Source organism: Schistocerca cancellata, chromosome 10, assembly GCF_023864275.1.
Source record: "Schistocerca cancellata isolate TAMUIC-IGC-003103 chromosome 10, iqSchCanc2.1, whole genome shotgun sequence".
Taxonomy (NCBI): Eukaryota; Metazoa; Arthropoda; class Insecta; order Orthoptera; family Acrididae; genus Schistocerca; species Schistocerca cancellata.
In genome coordinates this window covers 27,764,158-27,779,485 of record NC_064635.1, presented here as the reverse complement: position 1 = coordinate 27,779,485, position 15,328 = coordinate 27,764,158, and the positions used below count along the sequence as shown (strand labels likewise).

General features: G+C 46.0%; 1 non-coding gene across 1 annotated transcript; it reads right to left on the bottom strand.

The window, feature by feature from the left end:
* Positions 1 to 6,717: 6,717 nt before the first annotated feature.
* Positions 6,718 to 6,792, bottom strand: Trnat-ugu (transfer RNA threonine (anticodon UGU)). Its single transcript has one exon. It is a non-coding gene; the product is annotated as a tRNA-Thr (tRNA).
* Positions 6,793 to 15,328: the final 8,536 nt, after the last annotated feature.

Below are 15,328 nucleotides of genomic sequence, written 5' to 3'. Positions count from 1 at the left end.
CCATAGACTGTAGCGAAGCCATTCCTCCACAGAATCCATTCTCCCAGAAACGCTGGTCAAGTGAATAATGCAGAAGAACTTTTTTGAAATTAGGAAAAAAGGAGAAAAATCTTGACTGAGGTGAATCGGGAAGGCTGGGTCTCGAGTACTGTCTGAATAGCTCAGTCAGTACAGGCACCACTTGCAAAAGGCAAGGTTTCCAGTCTGAGTCCTGGCCCAGCACATCGCTTCAATGTGCCTGGGAGTTTGAGACTTAAGTGAGGATTCCACATAAATCCTTGTCACTGTTCTTAAAACAAGTGTGATTTGAGTCTAGAATAATTTGTACTAAGACCTTCACAGGACATTTCATATTGTGCAGTAGTACATTTTTTTATAGGATTGAAAACTGTCCATGTGATATGGTAGACTTAGCAGCAGCATAGGCTGAGGACTGGAAGTGATTGAGGCTTGTGAGGGTGTACATGTTTATCACAATCCACAGTTTATTAACACCAGAATCACCAAGAGAATTCCAGACAAATGATAAAATTTATTAAAATGTGCACAGTAATGGTAGAACCTCAACAGACAATCTTTCAATAACAGACAATGAATACAGCAAATCTTTTAATCAGAGAAAACCCTGTGCCTAAGATACAAGAACAGCATCTAAAGACTTGCTAAATGAAAGAAAAATACAACTAACAGAGTTCAGTGCCTACGATAGGTCCACCTTCAGCACAGGTAACACCATAAATTCCAGAGAGGAGGCAATGAGCTCTCACTTCTCGTTCAGTCACATCCCAGATGATATCAGTTTGGTACAGAGCTGGGGGGCCAGCACACCAATTGGAATTTGCCACTCTATTCCTTGAAGCACGCCATCACAGTTCTGGCTTTATGGCATGCTGCATTATCTTGCTGAAAAATGCTACTGCTGTTGGGAAATCAGATAGCGGTGTATGTGATCTGCAACCAGTGTAAGATACCCCTTGGCTGTTGTGGTGCCTTGAATGCGCTCCACTGGACCCATGAATGTCCATGCGAATGTCACCCATAGCATAAGGAGCATAATGCCAGGTTGTCTTCATTCCACAGTATAGGTGTCAAGGAGCTGTTCCCCTGAAAGATGGATTCGCACCCTCCCACTGGTATGATGAAGTAGTAATTTTTGGGAACTAGACTTATACACGATTTAATCAAACTTTAACTTACGCTAAGTAAAAAAAGCGCGCGCGCGCGCCCGCGCACACACACACACACACACACACACACACACACACACACACACACACACACACACACACACTCGTTCGAGGGTGGACTCGATCCTCCGAGGGGGGGGGGGGGGGGGCAAGCTGCGTGACCCGTGACAAGGTGCCTCAGACTGCGCGGATATGAAGTTGTTGGGATTCATCAGACCATGCAATACGTCGCCACTGCGTCAAAATCCAGAGCCTTTGGTCACATGCCCATTTCAGTTGTATTTCGTGATGTTATGGTGTTAGCATTGGCACATGCATGGGTCATTGGCTGCAAAGGCCCACCATTAGGAGTGTTTGGTGCACTGTGTGTTAACATACACCAGCATTAAAGTCTGATGTCAGTTCCACCGCAGTTCCCTGCCTGTTCCGTTTTACCGATCTGTCCAGCCTATGGTATCAGACGTCTGTAATGTGGGGTGGTTGCCCATCCCCATGACGTCTGGATGTGGTTTCACTTTGATGTCACCATGTGTTGAAGACATTCACCACAGCACTCCTCAAACATCCAACAAGTTGTACAGTTTCCTAAATGATCATTCATGTGTCTGACTAGCAGTCATTCCTCACTAGGTGATGCTGATTTTGTGAACTGCCAGCAGGAGAAGAATAGACATGGATGCTGCTTGTATACAACAAGATAGGAATTGATATATGAAGTGGCTCAGGATAGCCTAGGCAGCCAAGATGACAATGCACGTTAAGGAGGAAATCCGGGTTTAAATCGCAATCTGGGACAAATTTTCACCTGTCTTCTTCATAAATACAGGATCAACAATGATATCAAAATGGTTGAATTAATTTACACTATGCCCTAGACAAAAGAAATCTAGCTGTAGTACAATGTACTCAAAACTCTCCAGAGACAAAATGGAATAATAAAATAGTAACTTGAATCAGTAGCATATTCATCTTTACTCAACAACCAAGCAGAGACATCTTTACATAGAACAGCTGAAGACAGCAATGTTACATGGTCAACTTGTAAGGACTTGCTGTCGACGCGAGTTCCATTGCACTAGTGCCTGTTCTATTTCCTGTTAGTACACAGTCAGCCATACAGTTTCGGAGAAAATATCACTCGTACTAACCCCTTGGGAAGCTATGTATGCAAGACACATCATAGCACAAGGCGCTATCCCTGTCTGTGCACTTCAGGAACAGACTTCTGTGAAACAAAGATAACCCTGACCCATCTGTCCTCCTGGCTCAGTCGTGTGGTCAGCTGCCATCCGTAACTTGGCTCCAGCGGCAAACGCCTCAAAGTCCAGTCAGTTCTGCTGCTCCTTGACAGACTGACTTCCATTTACTGTGGACATTAGCTCGATGATTTCAAGCTGTGCCGGTGTGCTCTCTGCCCTCAATACCTTTGCCCTCTCAGATAGGCAAAAACAGCTGTAGCTTTGGCACCGCCTACAGTGTGGGGTGCAATTGGCTTTCTGCCAGGAAATGACAGAACACTTGTTATCTCATTTTCCAGGCCAAATCCCTCAGTAGTTTTGTCAGAACCAACTTTGGGCTAGTTTCCTGCATTGAAGTAATTACACTTATATTGTAGATGAATATTGTGTGTCAAAGACAAAGGCTTGAAACAAGATGTTACACTTGAATGAGCTGCATTTCACAATAGATGTGCACACAAACTGTACATTCTTGTTTCTAATATTCTGTGCATGGCACTGCATAGTACATCATGTAGAATATAATTCTAAGTACGGAAACACCATTAATTCCTTTCAAGCTACCCGCACAAAACTAATGATCTCCAGTCAAATGAGTTTGTAGCAGAGTTAATATTGTCATTTCACACAAGAATTCGACAACATTGCTAGCTGTCTTCTACAGGCTGTCCAGAGAGGATCAGAGTTACTAGCTGTCTGAGAGTCTGCAACAAACAGTCAACTTCACTGTTAATTCCAGTCTCATCTGAGAGGATATACAGCGCACCTGATTTGCACAGGAACTCTGTGACAGTCTCAGGTTATTTAGCAATAATGAATGCTATAAATAAGTCAAGCACGTATTCACTAATGATATGGTACAAGTGTCAAACAATACCCAAGTGGCAGAGCAGTTGTGTCAAGTTGATGGCTTGAAATGATTGTTGCCTTCTGTTGGGAGAGATGTTGATGGATTGTATCACGTGGCGAAATGTATCTAAATTAGTTAAGATACTGTCAATACAATGAAGAGCTGCAACTTTACAAATACCCTGATCCCTACCATTGAAGATGTTCACACTTGGTGACAATATCTTTTTTAATGATGCCTTAAAACCTGCATCCATTTCAAATGGCATTTGTAGGGCATTACAGCAGCCATTAAATGATGTATAAATATGTGAAACGTAGCAAAGGAAAAAATCGCTCTAGAAAACTAATAGACTGTGAGGCAGACTTGCTGTCCAGTCCTCGCTTCCATGAGACAAAATATGCAGTAATACCAACAGACACACATAAAAGAATCAATTCCACAGTATTTTGGCAGGCCAAATAACTTTTATTGATTGCTGGACTACTCTTCAAAGTATCTCAGGTACATGACAGTGTTTTTAACACCGTCACCAAAACCTCTGTCGGAACGTTCCACCAGTCTTTCAATTCCTTGGCGACACAGATTGGCTTGTCAGTCATGAACCATTTGAGAACCAATGTGATTCTACTCATCATCGGAAAATGACTTCACCCAAGATGTCCTTTCAGTATGCCGGAAAGGTGGAAACTGCACAGTCCAATATCTGGACTCGTTGGCCAGAATCACACATCTGTGTGGCCTCGGTCATCTTTTTCCAGCTACTATTAATTGTCTCTTGATGCATCCTCTGCAGTTTTTCAGACATTTATTTTGCATATATTTTGTATATGTGCGGCGTCTCAAGCTTCAAACAGTCTCTTCTTTACTGAACCTATTTTAGCCTAGTTTGAGATCTGATTAAAAATTGTGTGATCGAGGCCCTCGAGATTCAAGGCCCCCCCCAGGACCAGAGGCTGAGGGTGGGCTGATATTTCCGTCCCACCCCCCTCCTACCCCCTCTTAGTCCTTCACTGGTCATATCTCCCGAAAAGTGTGTCGTACAATGATACAATTTTGCAAGTACAGGGTGTTTCAAAAATGACCGGTATATTTGAAACGGCAATAAAAACTAAACGAGCAGCGATAGAAATACACCGTTTGTTGCAATATGCTTGGGACAACAGTACATTTTCAGGCGGACAAACTTTCGAAATTACAGTAGTTACAATTTTCAACAACAGATGGCGCTGCGGTCTGGGAAACTCTATAGTACGATATTTTCCACATATCCACCATGCGTAGCAATAATATGGCGTAGTCTCTGAATGAAATTACCCGAAACCTTTGACAACGTGTCTGGCGGAATGGCTTCACATGCAGCTGAGATGTACTGCTTCAGCTGTTCAATTGTTTCTGGATTCTGGCGGTACACCTGGTCTTTCAAGTGTCCCCACAGAAATAAGTCACAGGGGTTCATGTCTGGCGAATAGGGAGGCCAATCCACGCCGCCTCCTGTATGTTTCGGATAGCCCAAAGCAATCACACGATCATCGAAATATTCATTCAGGAAATTAAAGACGTCGGCCGTGCGATGTGGCCGGGCACCATCTTGCATGAACCACGAGGTGTTCGCAGTGTCGTCTAAGGCAGTTTGTACCGCCACAAATTCATGAAGAATGTCCAGATAGCGTGATGCAGTAATCGTTTCGGATCTGAAAAATGGGCCAATGATTCCTCTGGAAGAAATGGCGGCCCAGACCAGTACTTTTTGAGGATGCAGGGACGATGGGACTGCAACATGGGGCTTTTCGGTTCCCCATATGCGCCAGTTCTGTTTATTGACGAAGCCGTCCAGGTAAAAATACGCTTCATCAGTAAACCAAATGCTGCCCACAATCATATCGCCGTCATCAATCCTGTGCACTATATCGTTAGCGAATGTCTCTCGTGCAGCAACGGTACCGGCGCTGAGGGGTTGCCGCGTTTGAATTTTGTACGGATAGAGGTGTAAACTCTGGCGCACGAGACGATACGTGGACATTGGCGTCATTTGGACCGCAGCTGCAACACGGCGAACGGAAACCTGAGGCTGCTGTTGGATCACCTGCTGCACTACCTGCGCGTTGCCCCCTGTGGTTGCCGTACGCGGTCGCCCTACCTTTCAAGCACGTTCATCCGTCACGTTCCCAGTCCGTTGAAATTTTTCAAACAGATCCTTTATTGTATCGCTTTTCGGTCGTTTGGTTACATTAAACCTCCGTTGAAAACTTCGTCTTGTTGCAACAACACTGTGTTCTAGGCGGTGGAATTCCAACACCAGAAAAATCCTCTGTTCTAAGGAATAAACCATGTTGTCTACAGCACACTTGCACGTTGTGAACAGCACACGCTTACAGCAGAAAGACGACGTACAGAATGGCGCACCCACAGACTGCGTTGTCTTCTATATGTTTCACATCACCTGCAGCGCCATCTGTTGTTGAAAATTGTAACTACTGTAATTTCGAAAGTTTGTCCGCCTGAAAATGTACTGTTGTCCCAAGCATATTGCAACAAACGGTGTATTTCTATCGCTGCTCGTTTAGTTTTTATTGCCGTTTCAAATATACCGGTCATTTTTGAAACACCCTGTACGTTCAGTGGCTGTGAATAGAGTTAGTAGTGAAGAAGTAACAAATCAAAACGGCATGCTTGGTGCTGACGTTTTATTGGATGAACATCAATAGCGTAGTTAAGTGATAAAAATTTTTTCCTTTCGTCATTTTGTGGGGTGTGAGCATCGTGAATTATACTGTCTCGTGACATGTGTATTACCCTGATCAGCCAAATCATTATGACCGCTGCCCACGTCGACAGTGGATGCCTCCAGGTGGCGCTCCGGGCGCGTTACGCGGTAACAAAAGTACCGGGTGATCAAAAAGTCAGTATAAATTTGAAAACTTAACAAACCACGGAATAATGTAGATAGAGAGGTAAAAATTGACACACATGCTTGGAATGACATGGGGTTTCATTAGAACAAAAAAAAAAAAAAAAACAAAGTTCACAAAATGTCCTACAGACGGACAGCAAAACGTCAGTGACTGCGCATGACAATCGTGTATGAGAGGAGCTGTAATGAGAGAGAGAATCAAATGCGCCAGCAGTCGCAGCATGTTGACGTTATCTGAAAAGGCGCTTTTAGTGAAGCTGTATTATCAGAATGGGGAATGTGCTAGTTCAGCGTCACGATCCTATCGCCATAGGAAGGGGGTTCGAACGGGTAAAGGTCTGTTGACAAACGCAGCTGTGGCGAGAACGATCTCGAAGTTCGAAGCCACGGGTTCTTTAGACGATAGACCCCGTAGTGGCCGACCGAGCACAAGGCGTAATGCTGCTGAGACACGAAATGATAATTAAATGGACACCCTAGCTGCAAGCAGGCGTTGATATACTTCATTGGGGACATGTTGAAAATGTGTGCCCCGACCGGGACTCGAACCCGGGATCTCCTGCTTACATGGCAGACGCTCTATCCATCTGAGCCACCGCGGGCACAGAGGATAGTGCGTCTGCAGGGACTTATCCCTTGCACGCTCCCCGTGAGATCCACATTCCCAACACGTCCACAACACTACATTCGTAGTGCGCCTAATAGATGTTTGCCCATCATACTCATTACTCGTGGCAGATTAATCTACCAAGTCCCGTACGAGTTCGGGCATAGCGTGTGCGTTCGCACAAGAAGGTCAAAGGCCGGGAACCCATATTTTTAACTATATATGACGGTAGTATCTGTTCCCGAAAGAACAGTTACCGTCAATGACCATGCAGCTTTGCTAGAAATGAAATGATAATTAAATGGACACCCTAGCTGCAAGCAGGCGTTGATATACTTCATTGGGGACATGTTGAAAATGCGTGCCCCGACCGGGACTTGACCCCGGGATCTCCTGCTTACATGGCAGACGCTCTATCCATCTGAGACAGTTCAGGACGAAACGGAGACTAGAGGGTTCGCCTATGCACGGGGAAGTCAGCGCTCGTGCAGTCGCACGTCGGACCGGCATTCCATTACACTACTGTCTGCTCGGCACTTAGGCGTACCCTCCGATGCTATCCGTGCAAAATCCATCGGCGTCATGAACTGTTACCCGGCGATTTAATGAAGCGGAGAGCATTTGCGGTGTGGGCGTTTCAAAAGATGACGATTGGTTAAGTAACGTGTTGTGGACCGACGAAGCTTCCGAGGGTCTGTCAACGCCCACAACTGCAGAATTTGGGCTACCGAACATCCTAGAACTGTCGTGGAAGCTCCATTGCACGACGAGAAAGTTACGGTATAGGTTGGATTTACCACATCTACCGTTATCGGGCCTATTTTCTTCGAGGAAATGCGTGATTCTGGTTTTGTAACTGCTACCTGACGGGTGAGACGTACGCCGATATCTTGCAGAATCGCATCATCCCCAGCCTGGCTGATAAACACCTGCTGGAACGTACGACGTTGATGCAGGATGGCGCTCCACCCCATATTGCTAGACGCGTGAAAAATCTCTTGTGCGCGTCGTTTGGTGATGATCGTGTGCTCAGCCGCCATTTTCGTCATGCTTGCCCCCCCAGGTCCCCAGACCTCAGTCCGTGCGATTATTGGCTTTGGGGTTATCTGAAGTCGCAAGTGTATCGTGATCGACCGACATCTCTAGGGATGCTGAAAGACAACATCCGACGCCAATGCCTCACCATAACTCCGGACATGCTTTACAGTGCTGTTCACAACGTTATTCCTCGACTACAGCTATTGTTCAGGAATGATGGTGGACATATTGAGCATTTCCTGTAAAGAACATCATCTTTGTTTTGTCTTACTTTGTTATGCTAATTATTGCTATTCTGATCAGATGAAGCGCCATCTGTCTGACAGTTTTTGAACGTTTGTATTTTTTTGGTTCTAATAAAGACCCATGTCATTCCAAGCATGTGTGTCAATTTGTACCTCTCTATCTACACTCCTGGAAATGGAAAAAAGAACACATTGACACCGGTGTGTCAGACCCACCATACTTGCTCCGGACACTGCGAGAGGGCTGTACAAGCAATGATCACACGCACGGCACAGCGGACACACCAGGAACCGCGGTGTTGGCCGTCGAATGGCGCTAGCTGCGCAGCATTTGTGCACCGCCGCCGTCAGTGTCAGCCAGTTTGCCGTGGCATACGGAGCTCCATCGCAGTCTTTAACACTGGTAGCATGCCGCGACAGCGTGGACGTGAACCGTATGTGCAGTTGACGGACTTTGAGCGAGGGCGTATAGTGGGCATGCGGGAAGCCGGGTGGACGTACCGCCGAATTGCTCAACACGTGGGGCGTGAGGTCTCCACAGTATATCGATGTTGTCGCCAGTGGTCGGCGGAAGGTGCACGTGCCCGTCGACCTGGGACCGGACCGCAGCGACGCACGGATGCACGCCAAGACCGTAGGATCCTACGCAGTGCCGTAGGGGACCGCACCGCCACTTCCCAGCAAATCAGGGACACTGTTGCTCCTGGGGTATCGGCGAGGACCATTCGCAACCGTCTCCATGAAGCTGGGCTACGGTCCCGCACACCGTTAGGCCGTCTTCCGCTCACGCCCCAACATCGTGCAGCCCGGCTCCAGTGGTGTCGCGACAGGCGTGAATGGAGGGACGAATGGAGACGTGTCGTCTTCAGCGATGAGAGTCGCTTCTGCCTTGGTGCCAATGATGGTCGTATGCGTGTTTGGCGCCGTGCAGGTGAGCGCCACAATCAGGACTGCATACGACAGAGGCACACAGGGCCAACACTCGGCATCATGGTGTGGGGAGCGATCTCCTACACTGGCCGTACACCACTGGTGATCGTCGAGGGGACACTGAATAGTGCACGGTACATCCAAACCGTCATCGAACCCATCGTTCTACCATTCCTAGACCGGCAAGGGAACTTGCTCTTCCAACAGGACAATGCACGTCCGCATGTATCCCGTGCCACCCAACGTACTCTAGAAGGTGTAAGTCAACTACCCTGGCCAGCAAGATCTCCGGATCTGTCCCCCATTGAGCATGTTTGGGACTGGATGAAGCGTCGTCTCACGCGGTCTGCACGTCCAGCACGAACGCTGGTCCAACTGAGACGCCAGGTGGAAATGGCATGGCAAGCCGTTCCACAGGACTACATCCAGCATCTCTACGATCGTCTCCATGGGAGAATAGCAGCCTGCATTGCTGCGAAAGGTGGATATACACTGTACTAGTGCCGACATTGTGCATGCTCTGTTGCCTGTGTCTATGTGCCTGTGGTTCTGTCAGTGTGATCATGTGATGTATCTGACCCCAGGAATGTGTCAATAAAGTTTCCCCTTCCTGGGACAATGAATTCACGGTGTTCTTATTTCAATTTCCAGGAGTGTAGTTGATAGGAAGACCTTTCATTCCCGAACAGGAAGGAGAGCGTAAATCTGCGTGTACTCATATGGCTGGCTTTGAGCACTATGGGACTCAACATCTGAGGTCATCAGTCCCCTAGAATTTAGAACTACTTAAACCTAACTAACCTAAGGACATCACACATATCCATGCCCGAGGCACGATTCGAACCTGCGAGTGTAGTGGTCGCGCGGTTCCAGACTGAAGCGCCTAGAACTGCTCGGCCACACCGGCCGGCGCGTGTATACATATATTTCTTATGAAAGCCAAGATCGCTTGATTGTAAGACTTTTATTCCAATTACTAGTTTCGACAGAATCGTGCTGTCATTTTCAGGTTGGCAATACACTTTGCGCATATGTTCACATACATGCCTCGTCGACATTTTGAGACGTAACTGTAGAACTTTTCCTCCTCCGTTAACGCCGTCAGAAATTGTTTTAAAATCTTGGCAATGTAACGCTCTTAAGTCAGCTTCCGATGCAAGAAGATGGGACCAATAAGGCGACGTGCAGACACTGCACACCACATCCTAATCTTCTCATCATGCTATGGCGTTTCGTGGAAGTTATGCGGATTCTCCAACCCCGTTAGGTTAGGTTTGACTCGGTGCCCCACTGCAGACTCCTAACTAAGGTACGAGCATATGGGATTTGTTCCCAAGTATGTGAGTGGCTCGAAGACTTCTTAAGTAATAGAACCCAGTACGTTGTCCTCGATGGTGAGTGTTCATCGGAGGTGAGGGTATCATCTGGAGTGCCCCAGGGAAGTGTGGTAGGTCCGCTGTTGTTTTCTATCTACATAAATGATCTTTTGGATAGGGTGTATAGCAATGTGCGGCTGTTTGCTGATGATGCTGTGGTGTACGGGAAGGTGTCGTCGTTGAGTGACTGTAGGATACAAGATGACTTGGACAGGATTTGTGATTGGTGTAAAGAATGGCAGCTTACTCTAAATATAGATAAATGTAAATTAATGCAGATGAATAGCAAAAAGAATCCTGTAACGTTTGAATACTCCATTCGTAGTGTAGCGCTTGACACAGTCACGTCGATTAAATATTTGGGCGTAACATTGCAGAGCGATATGAAGTGGGACAAGCATGTAATGGCAGTTGTGGGGAAGGCGGATAGTCGTCTTCGGTTCGTTGGCAGAATTTTGGGAAGATGTCGTTCATCTGTGAAGGAGACCGCTTATAAAACACTAATACGACCTATTCTTGAGTGCTGCTCGAGCGTTTGGGATCCCTATCAGGTCGGATTGAGGGAGGACATAGAAGCAATTCAGAGGCGGGCTGCTAGATTTGTTACTGGTAGGTTTGATCATCACGCGAGTGTTACGGAAATGCTTCAGGAACTCGGGCGGGAGTCTCTAGAGGAAAGGAGGCGTTCTTTTCGTGAATCGCTACTGAGGAAATTTAGAGAACCACCATTTGAGGCTGACTGCAGTACAATTTTACTGCCGCCAACTTACATTTCGCGAAAAGACCACAAAGATAAGATAAGAGAGACTAGGGCTTGTACAGAGGCATACAGGCAGTCATATTTCCCTCGTTCTGTTTGGGAGTGGAACAGGGAGAGAAGATGCTAGTTGTGGTACGAGGTACCCTCCGCCACGCACCGTATGGTGGATTGCGGAGTATGTATGTAGATGTAGATGTAGATTCTGTGAGTTGACATAACCACTCAGGTGAATCTAGGCTTCATCAGACATAAAGAACAGATCCATGTACAGGCCATTCGTTGTTATCTCAGTAAACAGCCACTCACAAACATTCAGGCGCTGGGGAGCATCTGTCGCCGTTTTCGGACTAAGCGCTGCACGGCACTCTTTGCTAGCGCTCTGAAACCGATAAACTTCTCAGCAAACAACAGACCACGCCGTTTGCACGACTATGTTGTCACGTAACTTTCCACAACGAACACCCGCTGCTCCACTGTGAGCACCATCGTCCCATTTGCACTACTCCATTCACATTAACGCAGCCCGCACTACACTCTAAACCGGTGTGCATCTCGTGGCGGGCGTACAGGCGGTGTGCGTGTCACGGGGTGTGATACATTCACGTCCAATCGTATACACTAGTCCGACCTACATTTATTTGCCCCATCCCGTATATTGCTTTCACAATAAGTTTTGAATAAATTGGCAAACTCGCTTCTTCCAGCGAGAGCAACGGCCTTGCAGTGGATACACCGGTTCCAGTCAGATAACCTAAGTTAAGCGCTGTCGGGCTTGGCCGGCACTTGGATGGGTGACCATCCGGGCCCCCATGCGCTGTTGCCATTCTTCGGGGTGCGCTCAGCCCCGTGATGCCAACTGAGGAGCTACTCGACCGAATAGCAGCGGCTTCGGTCTAAGAAAACCATCATAACGACCGGGAGAGCGGTGTGCTGACCACACGCCCCTTCTATCCGCATTCTCAGCTGAGGATGACACGGCGGTCGGATGGTCCCGATGGGCCACTTGTGGCCTGATGAAGGAGTGCTGTGCTTCTTCCAGCAGTGTAAAATATAACAGTAGTACCTAAAATTGTTCATTTAAAATCTGATCGGGCAGCGTTCTAGATTGATGTGACGCTGACAAAGCAAGCTAGTTAACTGCATCGTCATACGACTTCCTGTAGAGACCATTATACCAAGAACAAATGAGGGAAAATTGCGGCTCAGTCATCATATTACGAGTATTACATTTGATGTGGACTGACAAGACAGCCAGTCCACAGTGACGGGTACCCGAAAGGCACGCGTTTACACACGCCGGCTGGCGTTAGGTCTGAAACAGGATACGTAATGAATGCTATAAAGAAAAGCACGTAGCTGCTGGAATACTTAACTTTAATCCATCATTTGTATACAGCATTCTTGATGATACAAGTGAGACTCTCTCCAGAAATGGTTAATGACGCCTTGCTAGGTCGTAGCCATGGACTTAGCTGAAGGCTATTCTAACTGTCTCTCGGCAAATGAGAGAAAGGCTTCGTCGGTGTAGTCGCTAGCAAAGTCGTCGTACAACTGGGGCGAGTCCTAGTACGTCTCTCTAGACCTGCCGTGTGGTGGCGCTCGGTCTACAATTACTGACAGTGGCGACACGCGGGTCCGACTTGTACTAATGGACCGCGGCCGATTTAAAGCTACCACCTAGCAAGGGTGGTGTCTGGCGGTGACACCACAACATTTGAGTTTGGCAAAGCAGTGGAGCGGAAATGGCAAGAACAGATCTAAATGCAACGACATGGCGACTGTGAAATAAGTTCCGCCATTTGCAGCAATGGCCTAATCAGGGCCGAGTGCACAACTGAAAAGATTCACTTGGGGAATAAGTACAGCGTCACAACAACATTGACCTGTGAGTGTACCGTCTTCACATATGGAAGTCAGTACGCCCACTCAACATTTATTGTCTCGTGGTTAGGAGTACGTTGCCCGCGCAATTTGAAAAGTCAGCTGACTTTTTGAACAGCCCTCGTATACTATAATTGCGAAACTTCGTGCGTGAGTGAGTGTTTGTTACTCCTTTCACGCTGAAACACCTGGACGGATTTTGAAGAAATATGCAGTGGGATTAGCTAATGCCCTGAATTAACACAAAGGCTACTTTTAAAAGTGTGCAGTACAAAATATTTATTGAGTCGAGGAATATAATGTGAAATGTGCACCAGGACTTAAACTCAGAAAAAACTGTGTCATATTTGTAAAAATGTTTTTATTTTTTACTATGTCCTGCCTAATACGATTCAATGTAACGAATAAAATGCTTATACAATCCTCAAAGTGTATAATCGATCATACAGGCCCGTTTCATTTTAGTCGCTGAGAGTCAGGTGTATCTTACAGCTTCTGAGACGCTCGAAGACTCACAACAACGGCGTCATGTAAATACTGTAAGAAGGAGAGAAATCGTGCTGAAAACAACGCCGTTCATTCTGTTAGCGACTGTCGAAGAAGAACGGAGAAAATCGCGAAGAAGATGCTGGACACGTCGATGGCTTGAACAACGAATTGCTCGCGCAGCAACACTGCACAGCGCTGAACAACAATCCTGAGATACACACCATTGGAAGTTATTAGTTAACTCAACTGAATCTCCATTTCACTTCTGGTTTTAAACTGAATATAGTTAAGGTATATTGTCTGACATCAGTTTGCGCGTGCATAACAGCCATGTTCTCGATGTTGCGTTGACTACCAACGCTCTGAAATAACGTACTTCATCACATAATTTCAACATCGAAACTCGTTTCGTAATTTCATTCGAATGGAAGAGAATATTTTTTTTTGAAACTGCTCACCGTCATTGACAAAGGTATTTACCAGCAAGATACAAACTTCAGAATGAGATTTTCACTCTGCAGCGGAGTGTGCGCTGATATGAAACTTCCTGGCAGATTAAAACTGTGTGCCCGACCGAGACTCAAACTCGGGACCGTTGCCTTTCGCGGGCAAGTGCTCTACCATCTGAGCTACCGAAGCACGACTCACGCCCGGTACTCACAGCTTTACTTCTGCCAGTATCTCGTCTCCTACCTTCTGCGAACCTTCTGTTAAGTTTGGAAGGTAGGAGACGAGATACTGGCAGAAGTAAAGCTGTGAGTACCGGGCGTGAGTCGTGCTTCGGTAGCTCAGATGGCAGAGCACTTGCCCGCGAAAGGCAAAGGTCCCGAGTTCGAGTCTCGGTCGGGCACACAGTTTTAATCTGCCAGGAAGTTTCAAGATACAAACTTGAGCCAGTCAGTTAACCTATATATATATATATATACATTACAGAAAGTTTCATAGCCGCAAAAACTTATGTTTATTTTCGGACGTAGACTGGCAGTCACCTTAAGAGTACTGGCCACTGGGGAAACATTCCTGTTAATGGCCTTTGCAACAGGAATTCCAGCAAATATATTATTTGTAATAAATAACACCGACTTTTGAGATCATACTGCTGCTAAGTGTATAATAAAGATTCAAAATCTCGTCGAAAAGAAACGAGGAAAAGAATTTTGGAGTAGGTGGACGCAAATCTACTACCTTTCTATTTACAACTAAGAAATTCTCGACGCTATCGACAATGCTATAGTTATGTATGGAAAGCAGATTTAAAGTCTGTAAATAGTGGAAGTTTAATATCAAATCTTGCACATAATTTGACTGTTCTTAAATGAGGATCGTTGAAATGAATAATTTAATTTTTGGCGATACTTGCTTGTAATAGCCAAGTAACTAGCTACTGTGTGAATGATGGATTTAATGAAAGCAGATGTAAGTATTAAACCTGTAAATATCAGAAGTTTAATTTTAATTCATGTACATAATTGTACTGTTTATTGACTGAGGACCATTAAAATTAATGAAACTCAACTTTTTCTAATTACATTTTTGTAATGTGTTTATCTGACATGTTCCACACCCCTCTTTTTTTGGGTCTATGGAATGAATAATTAATCTTATCTAATCTAACCGTAGCAACCGGTCGTCCGTACATGGAATACGCTGTGTAAAAACTGTATCTACAAACGTAATTATTTGATATTTAATATGTACATTGCACCAAAACGACGCCCTCACTCTGCCGTAGCTCTGAAACAGTATACTCTCGTAGTACACAAGTAATAACACTAAAAACATCACCTACAGGAAGCCATTACCTGCCGATATG